Source organism: Eublepharis macularius, chromosome 12, assembly GCF_028583425.1.
Source record: "Eublepharis macularius isolate TG4126 chromosome 12, MPM_Emac_v1.0, whole genome shotgun sequence".
NCBI classification, from domain to species: domain Eukaryota; kingdom Metazoa; phylum Chordata; class Lepidosauria; order Squamata; family Eublepharidae; genus Eublepharis; species Eublepharis macularius.
Genome location: NC_072801.1, coordinates 23,118,285 through 23,145,850, shown reverse-complemented (window position 1 = coordinate 23,145,850; position 27,566 = coordinate 23,118,285). Strand labels below are relative to the sequence as shown.

The window sequence follows — 27,566 nt, the reverse complement described above, 5'->3', positions numbered from 1 at the left end:
GGGGGGATGAGCATTGCCACCTGCTCTGCTACTGATCTCAGCCGAGTGAAGAGAGATGGGTATTGCCACCTGCTCCATGCCTGATCCCAGCTGGTTGAAGAGGAATGGGTATTGCTGCCTGCTCCACTCCTGATCCCGGCTGACTGAAGGTGGGGGGCAAGCCTTTCCACCTACTCCACACCTGATCCCAGCCGCATGAAGGGGAGGCGGGCATTGCCAACTGCTCTGTGCCTGATCCCGACAGGGTGAAGGGGGGCAGGCATTGCAACCTGCTCTACGCCTGATTCCATCCAGGCAAAGGGAGGTGGGCATTGCTGCCTACTTTGCGTCTGATCCCAACAGGGTGAGAAGGGACATTGCCACCTACTCTGCGTCTGATTCCGGCGGGTTGAAGGGGTAACAGGCATTGCCATGTGCTCGGCTCCTGATAGTGGGTGAAGGGGTGGGCGGGCATTTCCACCTGCTCCATGCCTGATCCTAGCCAGGTGAACGTGGGGGATGGCTCCGTCCTGATCCCAGCCGTGTGAAGGCAGGGGGCAGGCATTGCCACCTGCTGCGCGTCTGATACCAGCTGGGCTTCAGTTACCCCATTGCTCCGGAAAATGATGTCACTTTTCAGCACAATGGGAGAGCACATATGTGCTTCCCCCCTGTGTCCTCCCCTGCACCAGCCAAGTGGGTGGGGCCAGGGGGTGGCAGGTGGGGGCAGGGGTTCCTTCACCCTGGGCAGGGAGCTGGCAAGCCAAAGTATAACTCATTTCATTGCTGGGTAGCTTTTCCTACTATCAGAGCACTGTTTTGGACTATGGCAAACTGTAAATATTATTTCTCCCTATTCCAGTCTTTATCATTTACTTCTGCATTAGTTGACTTATGAAGCAATTAGTTTCTCTCTGATGAGCCTGTTTGGCTCTCCTCTTGCTATTGATTTCTGCCTGCTGTAACATTCTGGTTCTGAAGCCTAGGTGGTGGGTGTACATTTTCGCTGCTGCAACAGCTTTGCTCATCTGAGCAATTCTTTTGAAGGTGCCACCTGCAAATGGGTAAGACCTATAGCCCCTTCCCCCAAACATTCTCCGATGTGGTCCCTGCCTGGTGGAATGGCCTGCCTGATAAAGTCAGGATGGCCTCCTTGTCACCTTCATTTCATGTGCAAAACTGTTTTGCAGGGCATTGTTATAAAAAAAGGAATCAAGGTTGCCAACTCTGGGTTGGGAAATTACTGGAAATTTGGGGGGGGGGGGAGCCAGGGGAGGGTGAGGTTTGAGGAAGGGAGGGAACTCAGCGGGGTATAATGCCGCAGAGACCACCCTCCAAATTAGCCACATTTTCCAAGGGAGATTGATCTCCGTAGTCTGAAGATCAGTTGTACTTCCAGGAAATCTCTAGCCCCACCTGGTTCGTTCACTCGTTCATTCGTTCCTTCCTTCCTTCCTTCTTTCCACCCAAATAGGTTCCCCAAATCAGTGAACAACATATTAAAACACTTAAAACATTAAAATAACATCTAAAACATATGTAAATATGATAAAACATACAAACATATAAACAAACACACATGCACAAACTGGGAAGAGAGCCAGTAAGAGTTTATTGGGGCTATGCCAAACAAAGCAAAAAAGTCTTTTGTATGTTCTTAAAAAGTGGGATTTAATGTCTATGGAAACTTTCTAGATGGTTTTACTGTAATTTAGTTTTAGATGGCTAGCCCTGTTGATCTGTAGTAGGAGAGCAAGATTTGGATCAAATAGCACCTTAAGACTAACTAGATTTTGTCAGATAATCTGACAAAGGGAACTCTGACTCTCAGATGCTCATACCTTGGAAATCTAGTTGCTCTTGAAGCTGCTATTGGACCTGACTCTTGCTCTTTTATTGCAATGTAAGTGTTGTTGTTTTGTAGTTCATTTACTTTTTATTGTATTTTTAAAAATTTTTGTAATCTGCCTTGCGTCTGCCTGCGTGAGAAAGATGGACTACAAAAGAAGTAAATAAATAAAGAATAGGGATAATGGCAGGTGGGAAGCAGCAAGTCTCTGAGTGGTATTTCAGCTGAAAAGCTCCACAACAGCTCAACCTGTTAATACCATTTGAAATGGCATAAATCTGGGGAACTCATCTTAACAGAAGTTGCCTGCAAGTTTCCCTCTTAGACCCATAGGAATTACGCTAATGGTAACAAAAGGGTTGTTATCCTTCTGCTTGCCAGGGCCCTGGATGATATCACAACCAAAGGCTTTGGTTGCCAGCTGTGGGTTGAGAAATTCCTGGAGATTTTGGGGGTGGAACTTTGGGTTGGGTTTGGGAGGGGCGGGCCTTCAGCAGGACATAATGCCATAGAATTCAAAGCAGCCACTTTCTCCAGGGGAACTGATCTCTGTTGGCTGGAGATTGGCTGTAATTCCGGGAGATCTCCAGCCACCTCCTGGAGGCTGGCAACCCTACCTAGGGGCAACTGAGTGGCCTAGGAGAAGATACAGAAGTGGCAAGAAAATGACGAGAGTAGCCTGGCAGAAAGTAAATACAGCCTGTCGTGAGACAGGTTTTTGCACGTTGGTGTCTGCATCCGTTTCGTTGTTATAAATGGAACAGGGTTGCAGTCAATGTCTTTAAAAATGTCAGAAGCTTTCATTGCATTGCTCATTGTGTCACCACTGTGTGGGCTTTATTGCGTTGCACTTCCTGCTTTATTGTACACAGTTGTCTAGGGATTGTCCTAATTTTTTAATCCAGTCTTCATTTCATTGTTTGTTTGTATGCATCTTCTCATTGCTGTTGCATTGTTTTTAATTGTGTGATTGACCTGGTGTCTCAGTGAGAAAGGTGGACAACAAATGAAGGAAGGAAGGAAGGGTTTATGGTGGCTGGGAGCCGGCCAGAGGCAATAACAGTGGGTGAAAGTAACTAGGAGAAGATGTAGAAGGTTAGTAGTCCTCACGCAGGTGGTAGAAGACCACATTTGTGCAGAAAGTAATGCCACGGGATTGAAGAACAGTTGATAGGTCAGAGCTTTCAAGAATATTGATTGAGACCTAAAAGAAAAGCTTTGCCCTTGATTTTTGTACACTAAAAGAAGGCAACCACTGCAGGGCAGATGGCTCCTTTGAACCCCAGAATCATAGCAGCTTGTCAAAAGTGTATTTACTTCATTTCTACCCAGCTTTCTCCCCAGTAGGGACTGAAAGCCGCTTACATTGTTCTCTCCTCCATTTTATCCTCACAGCAACCCTGTGAGGTAGATTAAGCTGAGTGTGTATGACTGAACTGCTCGCGCCTGTCTCCTTGCCATTCTGATGTCAGGTCCTACACGTCAGCATTCCGTCCCCACTATTAAGCTTCTGTCCAAGAAAATCCCCTTGCTTTGTACAATAAAGTGCATGTATTTGTAGGAATGAGGATGTGGAATGATACTATATAGTCTGGTCTCATCTCATCTCGAAAGCTAAGCAGTACTTGGATGGGGAACCACCAAGGAAGACTCTGCAGAGGAAGGCAATGGCCAACCACTTCTGCTTCTCGCTTTCCTTGAAAGCCCCTTGCTGGAGTCGCCATAAGTCAGTGGTGACTTGATGGCAGCTGCCTACAAATGTATAGCTGTTCCTTCAAGGTAGCAGGTCAGGGTTTTTTTTGTGAGAGAAACTCATTGGTTTCATGTCTTCACAGTCATTTGTGGGCTCTTTTTTGCTGTCTACACCAGCTGTTCCCTCGCCCCCTCCTTTTCCTTCCTGTTTGTAAGCTCTGGGTGTGTGGACCTGCCAGGAGAACCTCAGCTGTACAGTACCTCACAAAAGCAGGCCTGGTTCTCTCATGCAGGAGAATAAGGCGGCATTGAGAGAGCAGAGGTCTGAGGTGGAAGAAGGCACCAAACCACTCCAAACTGCAGGTAGTGGACTCTGACAATGAATTTCCTTTGCACAAAACAAGCTCCCTGAAAACAGAAAACTCCTGTGTTTTCCACTGCGCCCACCGGCCCCACTCTGGAACGCTTATATGCTATTTTATTATCTTCTTCCTGGATAAGGCAGTGACTCAGGAAAACTTGGTAGCGGCACCATACTCTTGACATTGTTCCTATTCTTTTTCAGTAGACACGGATCAATGAGTTTGGATGTCGCACGAGCATGTGCACCTGCACATGAGTGTGTGTGTGTGTGTTTTAAACCAACATTGTTTATGCCAACCCAGAAAGATGATCAGAAGAAACAGATTGCTGTAGCCTGAGGCTCGCTGGAGTTATTTGTGGGAAAAATCTGGCAGCCTCTTTTGCATGCTAGATTGAATTCCTGGAAGACAGAAGAAGTCAATGGGAACTTTATGTATTTCAGGGGCTTGTGCTGTTTGCACAGAAGCCAAGTCACCTGTATAGCTTCTACATTTGTAGCTTGCCTGCCTTCTGGTTTTTTGCTTTTAAACAGGTGTAGCAACTTATTTTGGTCATCCTATTGAGAGGTTGCATGTGTGTACATTGCACAGAGGAAATTAGGGACGCTGGCAACGCCCTTGTTCTTACACCAGCGATGCAAGCTGTCAGTCCCAGAACATATTTTTGAAGGCTTATCTGCTAGCTATGTAGTACACTTGTTTTGGTTTTCTCTGGGGTAAGGTTCATGGTTTGGTAAAGGGAGAATTTTCCACTCTGCCTGTATCAGACAAACAGACACGTTTATTGTATGTGGCCATAGGCCTTTACAAGTTAAAAACATATTTCCAGTTCTAAAATATTAAAATTTTTATTTAAAGAATTTTATTGGGTAGGTTAATACACACATATATCTAATACATCTAAGTGGAGAAGGGGAGCGTCATGAAACACTGCTCTGAATTCCTTGGAGGAAGGAGGGGGATTTTAAAAAGAGCAATAGACAGTTCGAGATTTGAGTTTGAGAAAGATAGGAAAGGGGCAGAAATCTGATGCTTGAATTCATAAGCGTGCTAATACGTTCAGAAGGCATCCCCCCAAGTCTTCACCCCTGTCCCTCCAAGGAAATAGGGAGAAATTAGGAATAGCATTTTGCCTGCAGGCTGCTAGAGCTGGAGAAGGGCTTCTCGGGAGCAAGAGGCAGTTAAGCACCCAGCTAAGTTGGAGCTGGCAACAGGATTATTGCCCCCAGCCAACCAGAGCACTGTGTTTGGGTCAGGTTTACAAGTCCAGAAGAATTCATAGCATTCTGGTACAAGGTAGTCAGAAGCTGGAGTGTATGAGCGGCACAACCACCAAAGTTCCCTGCTCAAATGGAGGCTGAACTCATCTTAATGGGAGGAAGCCCCACCTATTCTGAGTGTTGTTCCTGGGGCCTCATTCTGCCAGAACTCAGTTGGAGGAGGAGCCATCTGCACAAGAGCAGAAGTCTGGCTCAGTGGGAGGAACACAGGTTGGAAGCTGGGCACTCAATATAGACCGCTGGATGGTCAAGCATATAGTTTCCTCTGGCTGGAAGTGGCACTCCAGGGTTGCAGGTCGAGATTTCCCCCCCTAACTTGGCTACCTAAGATCTTGCATGTCATTGAGTCCCTAACGCTGCCCCTGCAGCAAATAAGTTGGGTCATCACGTCCTCATCCAAGTTGAGTTACATTCATGGCACTTCACCATCTTTTGGATTTTTTTTTAAAGGGAAAGATGGAGAAGGGGGTGGGAAGACCACAGAGAAGGTTAGCAGGTGAAAGGAGGGTGTGTGGAGGGGTGTGTGTGTTTGCTTTTGTAAAAACTTCATGCAAGATGAATTTTAGCAGTCTTGGTTTTCTTTGAGACGAGGTCCACGTGCCGCAAATACCTCTGCTGTCCTACGACACAGGGTACAACGGCCTGTTTGCTTGGCACGAGCCCATTCTAGAGAAAGAAGAGGAAATAAACACATCAGTGGTGAACAAATTCTTGGCTGCCAGTTCAAGTTAATGGAGATGCTTCAGACTGAGAGGGTTGAAAATGGATAATTTAAAGGTAACTGCCTGAGGTTAAACTAGAGTCTTTGTGCATGGTAGTCCCCCCACTCAAGTCAATATCATAATAGTTGTTCATTCTGCTTATGGCCAGTGTGCCTTGCTTTCCTATGGCAAATCTTTCTGGCTGACTGAAGGGGCGGGTGGGGATGGAGAGTGGCATGCTTTGTTAAACTGACCTGTTTATCCAACAGATGGCCTGCACTCCAGGCCATTTCCATTAAACAGACGAGCAATTTTTGCATTGGCACAGCGTCTTCGGATACTCTCCCAATGTATTTATGCATTCGCTAGTCTGTGACATGGTGGACATTCACCAGTCTGTGAAAATACCCCCAAACAAGCCTGTATTTTTAGGCACTTTAATGAAGAAAGCGGTACAAATGGCTTGAGATTTTGGGTTCTTCATTTTAAGACACCGCCAGTACCGCAGTGCATAAAAGATTCAAGAGGAACGCTTTTGTGAGCAGCTGCAAAAAACCCTTTTTGTTAAATTATTAGTCCATACCGAACTCTTTATTTTTTATTCACAGTGACACAGCTGAACCAAAACAGCCTGAAAGAAATAAGCATACCTTTGCATCATAGCACCAGCGATTATAATTTGTGTCACTCCCTTCACTTATTAGTTATTTAAAATACTCATAGCCTGCACAGGCATCAAAACAGCTGCTGAGTACAGTTAAAAGGACAAAAAACAGTCAACATCACCCAAAAGGCTATGGTATCAAGATACTTCACAAAACCCCTACATTACTGAAATTTGGGACAACAAACCTAGTTGCCAAAGTTGATAATAAACGTTATAACCTTTGAAAACCAGAGAAAGAAGCAGATTTGAACATTGGCAAAGAGAGAGGGATTAAAAACCTCTCTTGGAAAAGAGGGAGTAAAGAAATTGCTGTGACGGCAGCTGAACAGTTATGGAGGGAGAGGATCACTCTAAAGCTGAGGTGCCATTACAGAGAAGGCCCTGGCTTGTCTGCAGAAATTGCCTGTCCACAGTGCTGATTGGCTGGCGTCTCTCTGTAATGTCACAATTCTCCTTTTGCAGTCATTTTTAGCACAGGCTGTTCTTTTAAAAATATATATCTTAATAAAGACTGAATGGATTTTCAATTGAATAATGGTATATTTATTATTATTTATTTACAAAATCTATACCCTACCTTTCTGTCCTTATCAAAGCCACCAATAGGGCTAGCCAGGGCTTTTTTTCTGGGAAAAGCGAGGCGGAACTCAGTGGGTTGCCCTTGGAGAAAATGGTCACATGGCTGGTGGCGGTGCAGAGGGCAATTAAACTCCCCTCTGTCTGGAGATAAGGGGGCGGGGCCACCAGCCATGTGACCATTTTCAAGAGGTTCCAGAACTCCGTTCCACCGTGTTCCTGCTGAAAAAAAGCCCTGGGGCTAGCATTAAAAGGAGAAGGTGCTGTCAAGTCGCAACTGACTCATGGCAGACAACCCCAATCCCAGGGGCATTCCAGGCCTGAGAGGAGCAGAGATGATTTGCCATAGATTTTCGCCATGTAGCAACCCCAGGTGGGTTTTTTTTTTCCGGGGGGGTGGGGGTGGAGTTGCTGCATAGTAAAAAAGTATCTTAAAATCTATTAAAACAAAAACTTGTCATTAAAACAAAACCAAACTAAAATGCATGCATAAAAGGATTAAAATAACAAAATGGGGCAGGAAAGAGGGATCACTGAGGGAATGCCAGATGAAATATGGCAATATGAAGCAGTTCTTATGCTGCTAGAGGCAGTTTTAGTGTGTTTAACAGAGATGGGCATGAACTGGAAAAAAACCAATCTCTGCGGTTCGTCGCATTTCACGAACCATGAACCACAAACTTTCACGAACCTATCCCGGTTTGCTAACTGGTTCATGAAAACATCACATCCAGGTCAGCAGATCATCACTTCCGGGTCAACAGAAGGTAACTTCCGGGCCAGCAAAAGGCCCCTTCCAGAAGGTCTGCAGGAAGTCCATCCCCTGTTGCTTAGGAAACTGACTGATCGGTGCCAGGCTGTCTGCAGTGACTAACCAAAAACCACACCAAACGAATCAGCCTAAAGTTTGTGGCGGTTTGTCAGAAATGGGCTCTGATGAACCACTGGTTCACAAACCACGAACCAGCCCGGTTCGTCACAAACTTTGGTTCGTAATTGTTTCGTGCCCATCTCTAGTGTTTAACACTGAGAAGTGTTCTAGTTCAGCTTTGGAGGGATAAGGGAGGGAAGCACTCTTCCTTTCATTCCAAATGAGATGGCAAAAAGTGTTTGGTGCTTCCCCCCCCACCCCCAGTCCGTGACTCCTAATGAATTAATCATGATTTTATGGCACTTAAAAATATAAATGAAAAAGATATTGATGTTGGTGGGGCAGATTTCAGCTGCTCAGAGAAACGAAAGAATTGCTGGTATTTGTGTCCTTTTGTACATATTTTTGCCTATGAAACAGTGCTACTAGTCTAACTTTGCTTGTGAAATCCCCTCTGAAAAGGCTTTTGCGGTTGAAATTGATGACCCATGGCAGTGGGGCTGGATCAATCTAAGCCTGGACATTTTAAGCTTGGTTGTAGCTGATGTGCCCCATGTCAAATCAAGGCAGCTGCCGAGAGCTTTGCCAAGTGCCAACCTTTTCTTGTTGATGCCTCCAAAGTGCTGGTGCAGGTTAGCTCTCCAGTGTCTTCCTGATTGGTTTCCTGTAATATTTTGTTCCGCTCACACATGCACATATATCATGTGATTACTGTGGTGGCTCCTCATGTGCAAACCATCACCGACAGCATCAGGCGCCGGCACTGGTTTTGTCTGCGGTGTTGTCACTGATCATGTTCAAGTCATTACTCGATATTACCACGATCAGAGCAGTGCAGGACTTGATGCTTATCCTTTCATTCTCCCATGGATGCTCCCACTGGTAGAGAGGCAGCCACCAAACTGAGATCAGCTCCCAAAAGGGGGTGAAGAGGCTGCAGGCTGGGGAGACAGCGGGGAGATAGGAGGTGGTGGCGCCCACTGCAGCATGAGGAAGAGAAGGCTGGTGACCACACTGCTGGCCACGAGCCAAGTGCTGAGGGGTGGGCCCTGCCCCCCTTTATAAGAGACTGTGCCACCCAGGTCCGCAGCCCTCTCCCCACCCCAGCCAGCCTGCCCTGATGGGCCGGCCACAGTTTGAAACAGACGGCAAGGGGTGCCCTGCTGGCCACAGGGAGCCTTTGCTGGCCTCCAACATCGTGACTGCCATGCCGTCCTGCCCCACAGCCCGCAACTGAGCCCCCCAGTTAAGTCTGGGGGGCTGGCATTTCTCACAACATTGCCTTCTTGGGTGGAAGAGGAGAGGAGTGGGGAAGGTGATCCTGCATCCCCTTTTAGCGATCGTAACGTTTTCTCCATCCTGACCCTAACTGCTAAGGACATGGTGTCCCTTCCATCTTTATCTTTGCATCAACCCTATGAGGTAGGCTAGGCTGACTGGCCCTGGGGACACCTGCTGAGCTTCACAGCAGGACGGGAATTTGAACCTGGGTCTTCCTAGCCTTAATCTAACAGTTACTATGCCAGGTTTTAAGTCAGACTTGTCAAGATACGGGCTTTGGCAGTGCAGCTCTCCTGTGTGCGCATCTGACTTATGCAAAGCCTTTGCACCGACATGATTGCTACAGTTCCAGTGTGCCGCAGTGCAACATGCTGCATATTTTATCGCAACGCCAACAAGATGCATGTTCTTATTATGGGCAGGTGCAGGGCAGGCAACAGGAAATGCTGTGTTACTCAGCGAGGAATGAAATGGTGGAATTCACTGCGATGGCCACAAACGTAGGTGGCTTTAAGAGGGGGCAATAGACAGATTCATGGAGGATAGGTCCATCATTGGCTACTAGATATGGTGACTAAAGGGAACCTCCATATTCACAAGTAGTAAGCCTCTGAAATGCAGTGCTAGAAGGAAACATCAAGGGAAGGCCTTGACCTCTCTGCTGTATTTGTTGCTCCTGCAGGGCAGCTGGTTGGTTGGCTGCTGTGCGAAACAGGATGCTGGAGAAGATGGACCACTGGTCGGATCCACCAGGGTCCCTCTGAAGTTTTTATACATTTCACGTTGTTCGAAGGAGCTTGTGCACCCGTTTCCTCTCTTTCTTGCTGTGCAACTTCAGTTGACAGAATCAAGCTATAAGGGTTTGCTTTTTAACCGAGCCTTTGCCGAGAAATAGTACACATGACACATTTTCCCAGGAAATACCCATGAATAAGATATTACACTGTCTGGAATTCTGACCTCTGATCCAGCTGGGGTTTCCCCCCCTCTTTCCTGAGAAATCTCTGTGCACGCATCGTCTGGCACAACCTCACCATTTTTGCAGAAGTCCAAAAGGACAGGAATTAATTCATAGGAGTTGCCCCATGACGCAAAGTGGTAAGCTGCAGTACTGCAGCCAAGCTCTGCTCACAAGTCACAACCTGAGTTCGATCCTGGTGGAAGCTGGGTTCAGGTAGCCGGCTCAAGGTTGACTCAGCCTTCCATCCTTCCGAGGTCGGTAAAATGAGTACCCAGTTTCCTGGGGGTAAAGTGTAGACGACTGGGGAAGGCAATGGCAAACCACCCCGTAAAAAGTCTGCCAAGAACGGCAAGAATAATATATGCAAGGTATTGGAAGAAGCTAGAGATACCATTGAAAGGAGAAGTGATAGGAAAAAATCTTAGAAACAGCAGAAATGGATGTCTTAACAGACTTGATAAAAGAACAAAGTAGGGGCGATCTGCAGAAAAGATGGACACCCTTTCATAGATGGGTTAAATCAAAATATGGAACAAGAAATTAAGTATAGGATATGAAGATAGGAGAGAATACTTACAGGAATTAAGCAGGGTAGCCTTACAGGAAAACTAGGTTTTGGATAAGGAAAACAAGATATAAAGAGGAAGGAACTGTAGAGATGGAAAATGAGTATAATACATAGTTTGTTGTTATTATTGCCTTTGATTTCTTATGAAGTTGTGCTTGATATCCCCTGATGTGATGTCTATGTGTATATGTATGTATTCTTTTTGAAACCAATAAAATAATAATTTTTTTTTAAAAGTCTGCCAAGAAAACGTCATGATGCGATGTCCCCCTTATGGGTCAGTAATGACTCGGTGCTTGCACAGGGGGCTGCCTTTACCTTTTTTTTACTACATGGGATCATTCCAGGAGTCATAGTGACATAATGAACTATGATGGCTAAGATGGAGCTTCAGATCGGGATGTCCTCCTTTTCAAATCTTACCAGAGCCAGGGACTCACTCTGTGGCCTTTGGGCAAGTCACTTGCTGTCTCCAGCATTCTGTCTGCCACAAGGGGATAATGATATTCTTCTTTGCAGGATGGTTATAAGGCCTGCATGTATGGGAAGATGCTTATAATAGTTTTACTCCGATTGGGTTTTATGTTGCTGGGTTTTGTTTCACTTCTAGTATTTTTATCTGGAGCAAGTATGGTGTATTGGTTAGAGGAGGATTCCCCAGTGTGGTTCCTGTAGATAGTATGGCACTCACCTTTCCTGGCACCCACCAAGGGCTGGCTGTTACCCAACAGGACTTCTGATTGTCCACTGGAGATTCGATTGGCTGTGCTATTAAAATAATGTTGTTTCAGTTTGAGCTGCCACCAGAGTGTTGGCTTTATTCTCTCTCACTCCTCTTTCCCAGTGTATTTTTAAAATTACCCCTCTTCTTCTTCACACTTGGAGTCCCTATGTGTGTGTGGCTCCGCCTCCTGTGGCACCCAGTTTGTGGCTGGCTCCTCCTCCTGCAGAAGGCATTTTGGAGTTGCGTCCCCCACCCTGTGTCGGAATTCCAAAGGTGTCCACAGGCTGAAAAAGTTTGGGGGCCCCTAGGTTAGATGTTGGACTATGACCAAGGGGACGCTGGTTCAGATCTCAACTTACTGAGCAACCTTGGGTCAGTCCCTCTGTCTGGTGCATTTTATTCTGCCCTTCCTTCAAGAAGTTCAGGCTGACATTTATGATTTATCCTTCTCCAGTTAAGCCTCACAGCAACCCTTCGAGGTTGGTGAGGATGACAGACAGTTACTCTCTCTAGGATAGGGAGCTTTGATTCTTGAAAGCTCATGCCTTGGAAATCTAGTTGGTCTTTAATGTGCTATTGAATCCGAATCTTACTCTTTGTAGGCTACTCAGCAAGCTTCATAGCAGAATGGGGATTTCAACCTGAGTCTCCTTGATTCTTGTCTGACCTAGGGCCTCCCAACTTTGTTGATTTTGTGGGAACTTCTGAAATTCTGAGAACTAGCAGTGGGCACCGTGGAGGCTGAGGCCTATCACAAAATGATGGAACGTTCCAAGTCAAAGCGTCCTCCTGTAGTGGAGGCAGGTGTTTCCAAATGGGGCTTCCTGCAGATCCAAAGGTGATACTCCAGCATTCTCCTTCTGCTCCCATGAAGTGGAGGAAAGCCAGGAGCAGCTCTTTGCTTTGGGGGAGAGGGTATTGAGCACTAGAAAACACATTGATGGGCACAATGTTGCCCATGGAGCCATGTTGCAGAACATTAATTTAACATCTGCTATACATGGAGTGAGACAGTTCATGTGATCCCAGAAGCTGTAGGACTGGGATATAGGGTGCAGGATGCCTGATCTCATCAGATCTCAGAAGCTAAGCAGAGTCGCCCTTGGTTAATAATTGGACGGGAGACCTCCAACAAAGAACAGGGTTGCAGAGGCAGACAATGGAAACCACCTCTGTTAGTATCTTGCTATGAAAACCCCACCAAGGGTCGCCATAAGTCAACTATGACACGAGGGCAGGATTTCATTTCATACATGGAAGGAGACTGTATCTGTGTGATCCCAGTAGTTGTAGGACTGGAATATAGGGTGAAGGGTCTAAGGAACTGATTATTTGGCCTTCTTTCTCCTATCAGGACTTCAGTAATAACATCATTTCTCTGATGACTGTTACTGTTACAGGCATTGTGTATGCTTAGCTCATGTTTTGTATACACCAGTATCACAGGTAGCTATCAAACAGTTATTGGGGCATTTATATCAAACCCACAGCTTGATTTTTTTTCTTTTTTGGAGGGCCAAGGGTTTATCTCACCCTGAACATGATGACCCAGCTTAGCCCAATCTCATCAGATCTTGGAAACTAAGCAGGGTTGGCCCGGATTAGTTCTTGGATGGGAAACCACCAAGGAAGTCCAGGGGCGCTACACAGAGTCAGGCAATGGCCTCTGTTTGTCTCTTGCCTTGAAAAACCCCATGGAGTTACTATAAGTTGGCTGTGACTTGATGGCCATTTACACACACATAAACTGTCTCAGCTGAGCTGGATCCAGGCACGATGGTGGGGCACCTGGCTGCTTCTTCTGCCTCAGATGGCAAATGGAAACAAGTTGAGCAATGTCAGATTCCAACTTTGGATTTCATTCAGTTGAGAATCCAGAGTTGACATAGTTGATGTTATACTACCTCAGTCTTGATCCTTCATCACTCCGGTGAGTAAGACACTTTACCAGTTGGAAAACATAGCTTTGAGGGTTTAACTAACATGCGTTAAAGTTAAACTGGCTTAACTAGTCCATAAAGTTAAACTTGTTTAAATAGTCTCTCCCTCTCCCCAGGGATAATATTGTGCTTGAGAGGAGTTAAAGGTCTCTAATAGAGAATTCTCAGCATTCTTGCCAAATGACGGTTGCCAGGATTTGTAGGGGGCAATCGTGGTAGTTAAACAGATATAAAACTGACACAAATTTTGTAGTGTGTACGTGCTCCAGAGTGGCTCAGAACATGAAGCAGGCAACCCCCAAATTCAGAGATCGGATAGACCAGTGTTTCTCAGTCTCTACCTACAATCTTGATTACGGAATTACTAAGGATAACTTTCTAGATATTACTCTCTAGATCTCTAGATATTACTATTCTGTGCAGTGGGGCAGGGGGCGAAGGCCCTCTGCTGATGCACTTCACAATAATCCTCTGAGAGGTAGTGCCAGAGGTGGTTTCCAGGAAGAGATGAGATTCAAGAATGATCAGAACTGTTTTTTTTAAAAATAAACACATAGATAGTCTCAAAGTCTATTTTTAAAACCCTGATAAAAGAAAGACAATTTAGTCAAGAAGGATCTTAAGCAGGGCTTTTTTTCAGCGGGAACATGGTGGAACGGAGTCCTGGAACCTCTTGAAAATGGTCACATGGCTGGTGGCCCCACCCCCTGATCTCCAGACAGTGGGTAGTTGAGATTGCCCTCTGCGCCACTGAGCGGCGTGGAGGGCAATCGAAACTCCCCTCTGTCTGGAGATCAGGGGGCAGGGCCTCCAGCCATGTGACCATTTTCTCCAAGGGCAACCCACTGAGTTCCACCACCTCTTTTCCCAGAAAAAAAGCCCTGATCTTAAGTGAGAAAATCAAAGATGCCTGCCTTTGGCAAATGATGGATCATGTCAGCGAGAAGAAAGTAGCCGCAATTGCTGAGAAGATACTGCATTAAATCTATTTTTGCACAACCCCCCCCCCCCACTTTCCAGACCCATTTATCTTGAACCAGCCTCGATAATGGTAATTTAAAAACCACTGGGCTCGATGCCCATCTGAACATTATAATAGGACTTTGATGGGTCAAACCAAAGACCTATCTCTCCTGCTCGGAGTTTCTGGATAAAGTGAAAGTAAAGACGGACAGATAATCTGTGTGCAGTGGAAGAGGTTAGAACACACATTCTTGGCCCTGAACACAAATGCCTCATAGTAGAGCAAATGTAATTATTTATCAGTGCTGTTCGTATACCACGATGCCATCACTGTACATGAACTTTATGGCGCATGAGAAAATGGGTGCCTGCACCAGGAACTACATGAACGAAAACCTGGCAAAGAAGCAGACCGATCCCTTTGGGGAGAAAGATGAGCTAAAAAGATTTTTAATAAATAAAAAATAAGGCAGCAAAGTGAGACAAAGAAGGTGGAGCTGCAGATAAATAGGAATTATAAACTGTTTTAAATCCAGTTGAATGCATTTAGGCCTAACTTAAAGATGTGCGTGCAAGGCAAAGAGAATCCCCATGCAGTTTTGGGCAGGCTCACAGTTAAATGGAGTGGCAATCTGCGCAAATTGCACACTAGCACAATATGATTTTGATTCTGGTGTGTTATTGTAAGAGGCAGGTTTGGTGTACCAATGAAATCAGATTTTGCCAGGCAGTTAATGAAGCCAAGAACGCCTCTTGTGTGGGTGTTAGGGCTGCCAGGTTCCCCAGTAGGGGCAGGGGATCCCCCACTCCCACCTTTCACCCCCTCCACCATTCACCTAGCCAGAGGGGAGGGAAGGGGGGGAACAAGCCTCTTGGGCACGCTCATGGGGTGGCACGACAACATCAGTCTCTAGAGTGACATCATAGTTCAGCCTCGAGAGTGCTCTGTGCTTTGCACTGGAGTGATTTGGGCCCCAAACAGGCTGAATTGGGCTCATTTAGAGCCCAGATCGGCCCAATGAGATGCACAGGAGCACTCCTGCACTTTGTGCATGTGCAAAGACAATGGAAAAGGTGAGTGCTGGGTCCCCCCTCCCACGGGGGGGGGGCGGGTAAGGGGACCTGGCCACTCTAAGGGGTGTCACCTTTTAAAATCTCACTTTGACATCATGTGTTATCTATCAAGGGCAGGTGATAATTACTTGTTCCATGACCCTGCAGCAGTCAGCACAGAACTAGCATCAAAGCAAAGCTTCTCCCACTGACCATCTGCTACAATTCCAGGCGTTCCCCAAACAAACAAGAACATGAGCTCTCATGGTTAACTTCGGCCCATTGTAATACAAATGTGATACATACATTTATTTAATTGAACAGATTAATAATCTATCACATGTCCACTCTGTCTTTCCCCCAAAGAGTTCCAGGGGTCATATATGCTTCCCTCCTCTTCTATTTTATTTTATTTTATTGACTTGAAATAAAACATTTACATTAAACTTTAAACAAGATTTGTATCTATCCATTTAATAAGAGGAAACCAAATTCGTTCAAGACCTCTAACATTTCTACATTTTTGTAATGAAGTTCATTTTATCATCAAAAATAATTTTCTCCACTCATAACTGTAAACTTGGACATATTTCCAGTCTTCAAAATCTGATAAAGGCCAGGCGTGCTGCAGTGATTAAATTTAAAAGAATCACCTGAAGACCGTTTGAAACATCTGGGAGATAATTTCATAATAAGGTTTCTGGTTGAAAGGGTAGATCAAAGCCTAGGCCCAGTTTTATAATATTTGCCATTTGTTTCCAGTTCTTCATTGCTCATGGGCATTTCTACCATATGGTAATATATTATGTGTGTTAGAACTCTTGCAAAACCAACGCTACCAGAGCCTGATTTTTGCTATCTTCATTGGAGTTAACTGCCATTAATGAATCATCTTCAGCCCGTTCTCCTCCTCTTCCATTTTATGTGCACAACAACCTTGTAAGGTATAGGCTCAGAGACAGTGACTGGCCCAAGGTCACCCAGAGCTTCCATGGCTAAGAGTCTCTCTATACGAGACCTCTGACACATGAAGAACACATGTCGGGAGATGCAATGTTAGCCTGGAAGGGTAGTTTAAAAAGACAGAGCTGGTGGCAGGGCAAAGGCTTTGCTGTACACTGGAGTTGTGAAATGCCAGAAGGGAAACTTCAGCCCATTATAACTTCTCCAGGTCCACATCTGGCTCTGGAAGGCAGCTCCAGCCTATTTCTATTCCTCGCTGCCCTCTGGTTGCTATTCCACATAGTTTTAGACTGGAGCAGTGAAATTGACAAATCCTTCTGGTGGTGATGTTGAAATTAACAAACCCTCTGAAGAGCAGTATCTCCAGGCTGTCTTTTAAAATTTTGCTTCCTGTCTAACATGGCATCTCCCTACACTTGACAAACACGCGCCGAGGCATTTCACGTAGGGAGGCTCTAAGTGGGGACTTGAACCTGAGTTCGAAATGCTCACCTGTGCACCACCCTGGCTCTCTGACAGCAGATGATGTATCAGCTGAAAGCTCTTTAAATTGGTTGACAGCTGTAAAATTGTGAGGTTTGCCTGAAAAATACATCTACATGACACTTAGCTAAGGACTGGGCCACTACCCGTATTTTGAAAGGGAAACCACAATGGATTGTTTTATAAAAAACCAACAAATTCCACCCTCTAGGGCATGTAGTTCATTTTAAAGGCTCCGAAAGCACCTGGCCTACGCCTGTTCATCTCACTGTACACCTGAGGCATTAAAAATGATTTCATGACCGCAGGCTCTGTTGGGTGTGATTCCTCTGGAAAGTAAAAGGAAAGGGGTTGGTTTATTGACGGAGCCGTCGGGCGTGAGCTGTGCTGTTACTACAAGCCAGACGTCAAACAAGTTGCAGGTCTTATGCGAGTGCATTGGGAAACATACATACAAGTGGATTGGGGATAGAAAGGGCTGAGAAAAAGCTTGCAAAAGGGCTGTAAGAACAGGGAGATCATCGCCTTCTTTTCTTAATCAGCAGAGTATAATTGGTCCCTTCCCCCTTCTCTGCATGCCACCCACTTGCAATTTTAATGAATATTATTCTGTTCTCTTTGGATGTGAATATCTGCAATCAGAGCTGGGGTTTGGAGATACAGACTGATTTGGGTAGGGCTGCAGCTGACTTTCATATCTCTTCATCAGAAAGAAGGAAAACAACCTTTCACTGCTTGGGCCAGATTTTAAAAAAAAAAAAAACGGGAGGGTAATTGGCTCAGGTTAAACATTGGAAATAACTTCCTGGTTATGAGACTGGTTCAGCAATTAAATAAGCTGAATCGGAAAGCTTCAGAGTCTTCTTTGGACCAGGATCAAGTGGTAAAACATTCCCTGGATTGAACTGCTTCGGGATGCAGGTGTGTGCGAAGTCACGTGTTTGGACCGCTCCCGTTTTAAAAACTGCACACCGAAATAAAAGGACAAGGCGTAATTGGGTGTTCTTCCTCCTGTGTTTGATTTGAATATTGATGCGGAAGTTTCAATTTCCTTGTGATAAGCAATCAGGTTTGGAGCCCTCATCAAACATTGTCAAGTTACCGCAATCCCAATATTGTCATAGATCCAGAAGAGTTAGCCGTGCTAGTCTGTAGTTGCAAAATAGTAAAGAGTCCAGTAGCACCTTTAAGACTAACCAACTTTATTGTAGCATAAGCTTTCGAGAACCGCAGCTCTCTTCGTCAGATGCATGGAGGATATGAAGAAACTGGCCAATGATATATAGGTGGTGAGGGGAGGGGGGAGAGGGTGCAGGGAGTGAGGGTCATGTAAATGTAAATCAGTTACAAAAAGTCATGAAAGAGGCTGAGGTCACAATCCAGGCTGGGTTGTGACTGGGTGTGATTTACATTTACATGAATGTGCAGGCATCATACCTTTTACAGTTTTATCATGGCATAATTTCTTCTGCTGAATGGCTGAGAGGCTGCACTTTTGCTTTTTCATCCCAGAAGCCTTTGGGGCATCTTGGAAACTAGATTTACACCAAAAAAGGACAGGGAGGAATTGAAGGTAGAAAACCTTTCTGTTAGAAAAATAGGAAAAATGGAAAAAAGGCCTCAGAAAAAAGGAGGGGGGAGTGGCTTCCCCCCTGAATTTTTCTGCTTTTTCCCCTGGGCCCTCACCTTTCTAAACAAGATGCTCACCTATATTGTTTATTAAGGAGAAGGCTGCTTGCCCCCTAGAACTGCAATGTCCAAGCAGACATCTTTAATTGTATTGGAGCACCCAAAGGGGGAAGGAAGTGACATGAGTACAAGATTTGTCTGTGTAGCACCAAGCCATGGTGTTGTATCTGAACAGTACCATGGCTTGCTTTGTGCCAAGTCCTGCTTTCCATACTTCCAGCACGGGGAACTCTAATGCAGACATGCTTAAAGGACTGGTTTCACAGGTTACTTTTTGGCATGGCAGATTTCCCAGATGGCTCCAAGTGAAACTCGTTGTGCATGTGCCCGTGTGTTGGTGAGCACAGACATCTACGACATCAGAGTAAGAAGTAAGAAAGGTTTTGATGATATTGTTGCCAGGCTAGGATATGGTCCCGAGCAACGGTTTCCCTCTTGAAATGGTTATGGGAGAGTAATGTCATGCGTGTTTAGCTGCTTTTAATATAGTTTCAGGTAGGTGTAGAACAGCAAGAGTTGAGTCCAATAGCACCTTAAAGACCAAAAGATTTTTCAGGGTGCTAGCTTTCAAGAGTCAAAGCCTGAAAATCTTGTTGGTCTTGAAGATGCACCTGACCTCAAATCTTGCTGCTTTTAACATAAAATCTTTTAAAACCATGCAAACAGTCGCTCTGTACAGCCACAAAATCCATGGTCCAGTCCATGGTTTGGGATGCACAGAAGGATTGTGGAGCCTCATCTGGTGGGTTGTGAGCCCTTATACCACACCCTTCTATGTATAAATTTTTGTCGAAGCGATATACATTTTTTGATGAACTGATGTTAGTGCCTGTGTGTAGGGAGCCAGGGTATCACACTTCCTTCAGTTCTTTGAGAAGCAGCAAGATGGCGAGTCCAGGACCAGATCACACAACAGTAGAGTATATTCATCCATGGCTGTGATATGGCACCTGGTACCAGGGTTGTGTTTCTTGCCCTTACAGTTTTATCTTTGACTCTGGTGAGATCCTACTTCTGGCCCCTCCTCTTCCAGTCACATGACTAAGAGATACTGTGACTTCCTGTTACATCTCAGCGAGTCCCATTGTCAGAGGGGTTAAAGGTGGGTCCTAGGTCTGAAAAGATTGGAAGACCACTGCATTAAATAACAGATTAACAACTCAGTCTGCCGCAGGGTCCTCTGGTCTAGGCCTATTGATTTCACTGAGTTTTGACTGGAGTAAGTGGGTGTAGGAGTGCATGTATAAATACCAAATGTATACGGAAGCGAGCATTTGATGCAACTCATCCATAAGAATAAAACTTGAAACATTATCTTGACATGTATACTTCCATTGGTGGTGAAAAGTACCATCAAGTCACAGCAGATCTGTGGCAACCTTGTAGGGTTTTCAAGGCAAGAGCTATTCAGAGGTGGTTTGTCATTGCCTGCCTTCATGTAGCGATCCTGGACTTACTTCCCTGGTGGTCTCCCATCCAGCTATTAATCAGGGTCAACCGTGCTTAGCTTCCAAGATTTGATAAGATTGGACTTGCCTGGCCTGGGTCGTCCAGATCAGGGAATGCTTCCATTAGGATCATTTTAGTCTGAAAGGTCTATGCATTTTTTCTCTGTCTTTCAGCCAGTTAGGCGTATCTTTGCGTCTTAGTAACCTGTGTTAATTTACACATAAGTCATGACATACCATATTTTCCTCTCATCAGTTTCTCACAGACGGTTTCTTGTCACTTTTCCAATTTGGGGGGCAATTAACATTTTACCACCTGCTAACAAATTACCCACAAGAAGACTGTGTTCCTCAATTTCCTTCTGGCAACCCTCATATCCTTACTTTTTTCTACCTCCTTTCCTCCTCATCTATCAGCCAACCAATCTTTTATCTTCCCCTCATCTTCAGCTACATTGATTATTAGTTCACTTCATTTATACTCCACCTTTCTCCACAATGGGGAGCCAAAGCAATTTGCATCATTCTCCTTCATTTTATTCTCATAACTACTCTATGAGGTAGGTTAGGCTGAGAGAATGTGACTGTCCCAAGGTCACCCAGTGTGCTTCCATGGCAGAGTGGGGATTTGAACCCAGTTCTCCCAGATCCTTATCTGAAACTCTAACCACTACACAACGGTTTTTGTGGGGTGGCTGCTGTTGAACAGTAGCAAGCAGCCAGTCCTGGGTGAGTCATGAGAATTGTGTAGTATCAAGTTGCCCAATAGTTGCTGCAAGGCCTGACCTCAGTGAGTCCTCCCTCAAAGGCCAAAACAACTCTGGAAAGGGCCCTGTCCTCTCCCTGGCTTGTATTGACAGAAACTAAGACTTGAAGGCTGGCAATGCTGTTGTGGTTGCCTAGCAACCTCCTCAATGACCACCGAGAAGGCATTCATTTCTTAAAGTTAGAGATACTGCTGCTATTTTTCGGGGGGGGGGGGGGTTAACCTTCCCCCTGTTTTGTTTTTTAGATTTTAGATTTCTCTGCAAACTTTTTTTTCAGGGTTGTCGAAAGATCTGTCTTGTTTATTCATGGCTCCAGTATCTGGGTTTAAGTATCCACTGATTTCCCCATGTTGAGAATTAGATAAAATAATGATTTAATTTATAGGGCATGATTCAGGGTTTAACAAACCATATTTTAATACTTATATGGACAAACTTGTGGAAACGTTGATAGTTGGATTTGAGCCAGATGCTCTTTCTTGCAGATCAGGATTTCTGAACACCAGATTGGGGACAATTCAACAAAGCATTGTTTGTGGCTTGGAAGGACCAACGATTGTGTTTTGATTATCAAACCATATGCAGAGGGAAGAGAGAGTGAGTAGGCCCAAGGATGCCCCAGGCTTATACCCATAAAATAAAACATCGTTTGTCACAGTTACATCTAAAGCACGTGTAGGATTTTCACCTGTCCCTGTTGATGCAAAAATCCAGGGGTTTTTTTGGCAATACACCCCCAACAACTTATTTAGGTAGGACTGTACTGCTTAAACAAAGAATTCTTGCAGTTGTATAATGCTACCAAAGTAAAGTTTTACACCAATTTTCCTTTGTTGGCTTATTTGAAAAAATGTCAGGATTTATTTTACATATGTTCAGCAGGTATGCTGTTAATCTTCAAGAGCACCTTTAACATTAATCGAATTTGCTCAAAGTTAGTCAAAGTTTCAGGCTGCCTCATGGTTCCCTTGATGCATTCGCCACTACATTTTTAATTCAGGAATATTGCATCTACATTGGAGAGTGATTTTACATCTTATTACAAGTCCTAACATGATACCCAGTATGTGCAGATCATAAAATCTCATCAGATTTGCTCTTCTGCAAGCGCTAAAGTTATTCTCCTGACTCCCATGAAATCTTGATGGTAAAGAAAGGAATGTGAAAGAATGCAAGTTATGGGTGATTGAAATGATGCCAAATCTTTTTTTAAAAAGTTTTGTCTCAAATATTTATAGATCAAATGTTTTGAGTCTTTTTTCCCCTATCAGTATCCAAACCCATGAACTGGAAAAGGGGTGCCATGTACTTCCAAAGGCCTACCAAAATTAACCTTGGATACTCACCACCAATATATAGAGAGAGTGGTCTATACGGCAATGTGATGACGATGTCTTCTAGTTTCGCAGTTTTACCTCTTTTTCCACAAATGTTTTGTTGTATGATGCTTGCTTTTACTTTGGGCATTTGTGAACCATCTTAGGAAATTCCTGGATATTTTGGGGGGGCGGGGTAAAGCTTGGGGGGGGATCTCAGCAGAATATAATCCCATAGAAGCTATCTTCCCAAGCAGCCATTTTCTTCAGGGGAACTGATCCGGTGGAACTCTCAAGAGGGAGATAAGGGAGAAACACACGGGGCCCCCTTACAAAACGGCCATTTCCTCCAGGGGAACTGATCTCTGTCGGGAGATCAGGGGGCGGGGCCACTGGACACAAGAGGTGCCGGAACTCCGGTCCACTGCGTTCCCGCTGAAAAAAAGCCCCGATCAGTTGTAATTCAGGAGATCTCCAGGCTCCACCTGGAGGTTGGCAAACCTAGCCCATCTGATGTTGAAAATGATGCCTGTTTCTTGAAAACTCCCGGTGGTTTTTTTTGTTTTGTTTTTTTGCAAACATTCAGGCATCTAGTTTGCCTTTGAGCCTCAAAAGTGCGCCAGTGCCAACTTTTCTCAATTCTGCTCATGAAAGCTGCATGTGTTCGGACTCTAACAAGAGCCCACAGACGGCACACAAGTGACTCGGCCGCTGGCGTTGTCTCCTATGAAACATTTCCATTGTATTGCAAAGGGCATTCTGCTAAGCCAAGCATTGGAACGAACAGCTCTTAACGCACTGGAATCTAGTTGCTTTCTCTCCCCACCGCCTCCCTGACTTTCGGCCTGCTGTCGGAGCTCCGCTGCCTAGCTCGCTTTCCCTTAACAAAGCTGAACCCCGCACTGGTTTTGTTGCTGTCGTCGGACGATAAGTGAAATGCCAAGCTTTCTATCTTTTGCTTTTTCTCATGGCCCTTTCACCCATGCAGTTGGATTATTTAAAGAACAGGACATGTCTGGATTCGGTCCCAGAGTTTGCACTCATTTCAGATGCCACTCTGAAAGGTTAAGGTTCTCCATAAAGGATTTGTTCTGCAACAGAGAGGTTGAAAAGGAAAACCTGACGGGTTGCTGCTTGTTCTTAAATTATTGAGCCTTTAAAATAAATAAAGGGAGTTTATAGAGGTAGCATTGTTACTGTATGGAGGGGAGAGAGAGAGTGGCGATCATCACGGTGCCTTTAAGACAGTGCCTAAAGATGCTAGCTGCTGTAGAACAATAATTAAAACCCACACAGCTCTGCCCTCAGGCGCCAATCTCAGAATCTGCAATATTCAGGGTTTTTTTTAAAGTTTGGTTTTACATGCATTTTATCATTACGCAGCTTCTGACATCATGTTTCACAGCGTTGTTGACAGGGTCTGTCTGGCGTTTGGCAGGAAAAAGATTTTGACCAAGCCCGTGGGCCGTTCTGTAAATCAGCATCTGGGCAAAAATGGATAAATCAGCACGATGTATTTTTTTTTTTACTTCATTTGTATCCCACCTTTCTCCCAAGGGAGGCCCAAAGCGGCTTACAGTGTTCTCCTCTCCTCCATTTTTTCCTCACAACAGCCCTGTGACGTAGGTTTGGCTGCGTGTGTGTGATTGGCCCAAGGTCACCCAATGAGCTTCCATGACAGAGTAGGGATTTGAACCTGGCTCTCCCAGATCCCAGTCCGAGACTCTAACCAATCTACTGCTCTGGCTCTCTCATGTTTTTCCTTTTGTAAAGCAAGCATCTGGCCCTTATTGTGAGCTATGTCTGCTGAAATCTCAGGGCTCTGTTTGCCATTTGCATAGGCGACTGTCATCGTCATCATCCTCATGATTTTAATGTATAGCCCCCCTGCTTTTCTACTGGAACTCAAGACGGATTATAAGTATGATAAAAAAAATGTCCAGTCAGTCACTGAACAGATTACAAGATATGATAGCATTTGAATCTAACAGCAAAGATTCCTAGCCAGACGTCAGTGCATTTGGGCTGGGATTGTAGTTGGTGGAGGAGAGTGCCCTGAAGTCATAGCTGACTTACGGCAACCCCTGGTGGGGTTTTCATGGCAAGAGACGAACAGAGGTGGTTTGCCGTTGCCTGCCTCTGCAACCCTGGTCTTTGTTGGCGGTCTTCTATCCAATTACAAACCAAGGCCGACCCTGCCTAGCTTCTGAGATCTGATGAGATCAGGCTCACCTGGGCTATCCAGGGCAGGGCAGGTTGTAGGACAGGGAAGGAACCCCTCCCCCAAATGCATGCCAATGAATCTGTTTAAGGAAAGAGGACAGTCTGTGTAGGGAACAGTAGAAAAGAGCAAGAGTCCAGTAGCACCTATAAGACTAACAGAATTTGTGGCAGGGTATGAGCTTTTGTGAGTCACAGCTCACTTCTTCAGTGTAGGGAACGCTGTATCTCTAACAGAAGTCACCTCCTGAGTTGAACCATTACAGTACAGTGTTCATCCCTTTACAAGAATGCCCCACCAAACAATTCTGTTTTGCACATTGCCCATCATAACTTGCTGGCTTTGCCTTAGAGAGGAAGACTCAACATGAAATGGATTGACTCACAATAAGGGAAGCCATGGCCTTCAGTTCATTAGACCGGAGCAAGGCTGTCCATGATCGGTAAAGATCCCAGGTCCAGGTGGTTTGCCTGATTGTCTGCTGTTCCGACGGGAGTTTTCAAGGTGGCATTTGCCCGCTACTGATAGGCACTCCAGGTAAACGTGGGGTGCACATACTTCCAGCAGACGTGATGATGTCATTTCCGGAAGTGATGTCATCACATGCACGTGCGAGGAAGATCATCCCAGTAAGTAGCAGCTCCCCCGCTCCTGCTGGGAGGGTATAGGCACCTGGCAACCCACATGATAGGACATTTCGGAGGTCTTTGATTCATACAGTTGCCGTAAGTTGGAAGTGACTTGACAGCACATAACAGATTCACACATCTTAATCAAACTAGGACTCTCCCCATTCCTTACAGATGCGAATCACCTCTGCATTTTTCTTTATTAGATTTGAAAATTATACAATTTATGTTGAATAAAGATGCCATTGGGGACTTTCCTTAACGTTTTTGTTGGGGAACAGATGCTGTCCATAGAGAAGGATCTAGGTTCAATCTCTGGCAGCTCCAGTTGAAAGAAACTTGGCTAAGCAGGATTAGGAAAGCCTCTTGCTTCGTATCTATGGAGACCTGCTGCCAATCAGAAGAGACTGGCTAGAAGGACCTGTGGCTTTGTGGGAAGGGGCTGTGGCTTCGTGGTAGAGCATCTGCTTTGCATGCAGAAGGTCCCAGGTTCAATCCCTAGTATTACCAATGAAAAGAAACAGGTAGTAGACCTTTGCCTGACACCCTGGAGAGCCATTGCCAGTCAGAGGAGACAAGACCAACCTTGTTAGACCAAGAGTCTGACTCTATATAAGGCTACTTCATGTATTCATGTGGCCTGAGCTATTGCCTAGTTGGTACCAATAGTGCATTTTATCAAGTGTCTTGGCCCAGATGGTTTATATGAACCCCCACCTCTGAAATGGACTGGGTCAACTGCCTGCATTTGGTAGACAACAGGGGGACTCGCTCATTATTTTGGATGCAAAATGGAATGTTGCATGACACCGCATGCAGGAAAATAAGAGAACAGTGGAATCTCGTGTTTTGCCACTGCACCACGTAACAGCACGCTACTAGAATGAAATTTTACAGGGAGTGATATACAAATACTTGGCCTTCAAATGCCTGCCCTAACAAGTCAATATGAACGACTCCTCAAACACTGCCAGCCTCGCTTGGGAGGGAGCTCCGTGGTGCCCTGTCCCTCACCATTACAGGGTTTTGTTTTTTTTAAAATCTCACACTGCAGATGGAAACTGAGCAGGGCCTCCCTTGCAGGTCTTCTAGGCTGCGTGCTGGGCGTGCATTCGTTCTTATGAGAAAAGGTGTTCTGTACATTATTCCATGCTGTAGAGCAGCCTTGTAAATAAGCCGAGAAGAGTGATTAGCCAGTCAAAATGTACACTAGCCTGCCAGAGATACCTGTGTGAGTCATCGACTTTCAGAGAGGCCCGCAAGCAGAAAAAGAACCATTTAACAGGAAGGAGTGTGAAAGCAATCATTCCCGACTGTTGCTTCGTATAGAATTGCATGGCTGTGTACACTGAGCGCTGATTGGGGGTTAAGGGTTGCTAACCTCCAGGTGGGGTCTGGAGTCCTCCTGGCATCGCAACTGATCTCCATATGATAGTGATCGTTTCCCACGGAGAAAATGGCTGCTTTGGAGGGTGGGCTCTATGGCATTATCCCCTGCTGAGCTTCCTCCCCCAAACTTCACCCTCCCCAAGCGCCCCCCCCCCCCAAATCTCCACTAATTTTCCAAGCCAGAAGTGGCAACCCTACGGATGGTCCTGAATAGCATGCCCGAAACAATATTGACATGTAGTGTTACGGGGAGGGGAGGAAAGCTTGCAAGCAGTAACCGAGGAGGATTGGTGGTCTGTCGAAATATGGCAAAATATGGGGGCGGGAGGGGGGAAGTAACAAAGACTTTCAGTGTGTAACATAATTTCTGGAATGTCCTCTCCACACTGAACACAATTCACACAATCGGTAGGAGCTCTGAAGTGGTAATCAAAGGGTATATAGAGTCTTCACGCATGCCTTTTGAAAGCATTCTAGATGAGAGCTTATGAACGGAGGTGTGTGTCACTATGAGTCAACATGAGACGCCTTGGTGTGTCTTGGTCAAGCGTAGGGAGATGCAATGTTAGCCAGGAAGCGTAGTTTTAAAAGACAGAGCTGGTGGAGATCGCTCCTCAGAGGGTTTGTTAATTTCATCTTTGCCTCCTGGAAGGCTCTGTTAATTTCACCTCCCCAGTCTAAAACGGTGTGGGATTGCAACCAGAGGGCAGCGAGGAACGGAAATGGGCTGGAGCTGCCTTCCAGATCTGGGTTTGGAACTGGAGAGGTTTTAATGGGCTGAAGTTTCCCTTCTAGCATTTCACAGCCCCCTCACACAGCTCTAGTGTACAGCAAAGCCTTTGCCCTGCCGCCAACTCTGTCTTTTAAAACGACCCTTCCTGGCTAACATTGCATCTCCTGACATGTGTTCATTATGTGTCAGATGTCTTGTGTAGAGAGACTCTCAATCTAATAGTGAATTGCTGGCCCCTGTGTGGATAGCTGAATGCTTGCAAAGGGGTCAGCCATAATTATTATGCCTGGTTTTGTAAACCAGGGAAAATCTAAGGGTTGTAGAAAAATCATGCTTTTTAGAAACAGAAATGAGAATATCTTACTGATGTCCGTGCAAAAAAAAACAAATTGCCAGTGTGGAAACTATTTTTGGTTGCCCAAAATGGTGCACAAAAAAACTGGGAGGCAGTGATGGCAAAA

General features: G+C 45.3%; 1 protein-coding gene across 2 annotated transcripts in view; it reads left to right on the top strand.

Moving 5' to 3' along the window:
* Positions 1–27,566, top strand: part of PDGFA (platelet derived growth factor subunit A) — a 67,885-nt gene that overhangs the window by 11,293 nt on the left and 29,026 nt on the right. The window lies entirely within an intron of this gene.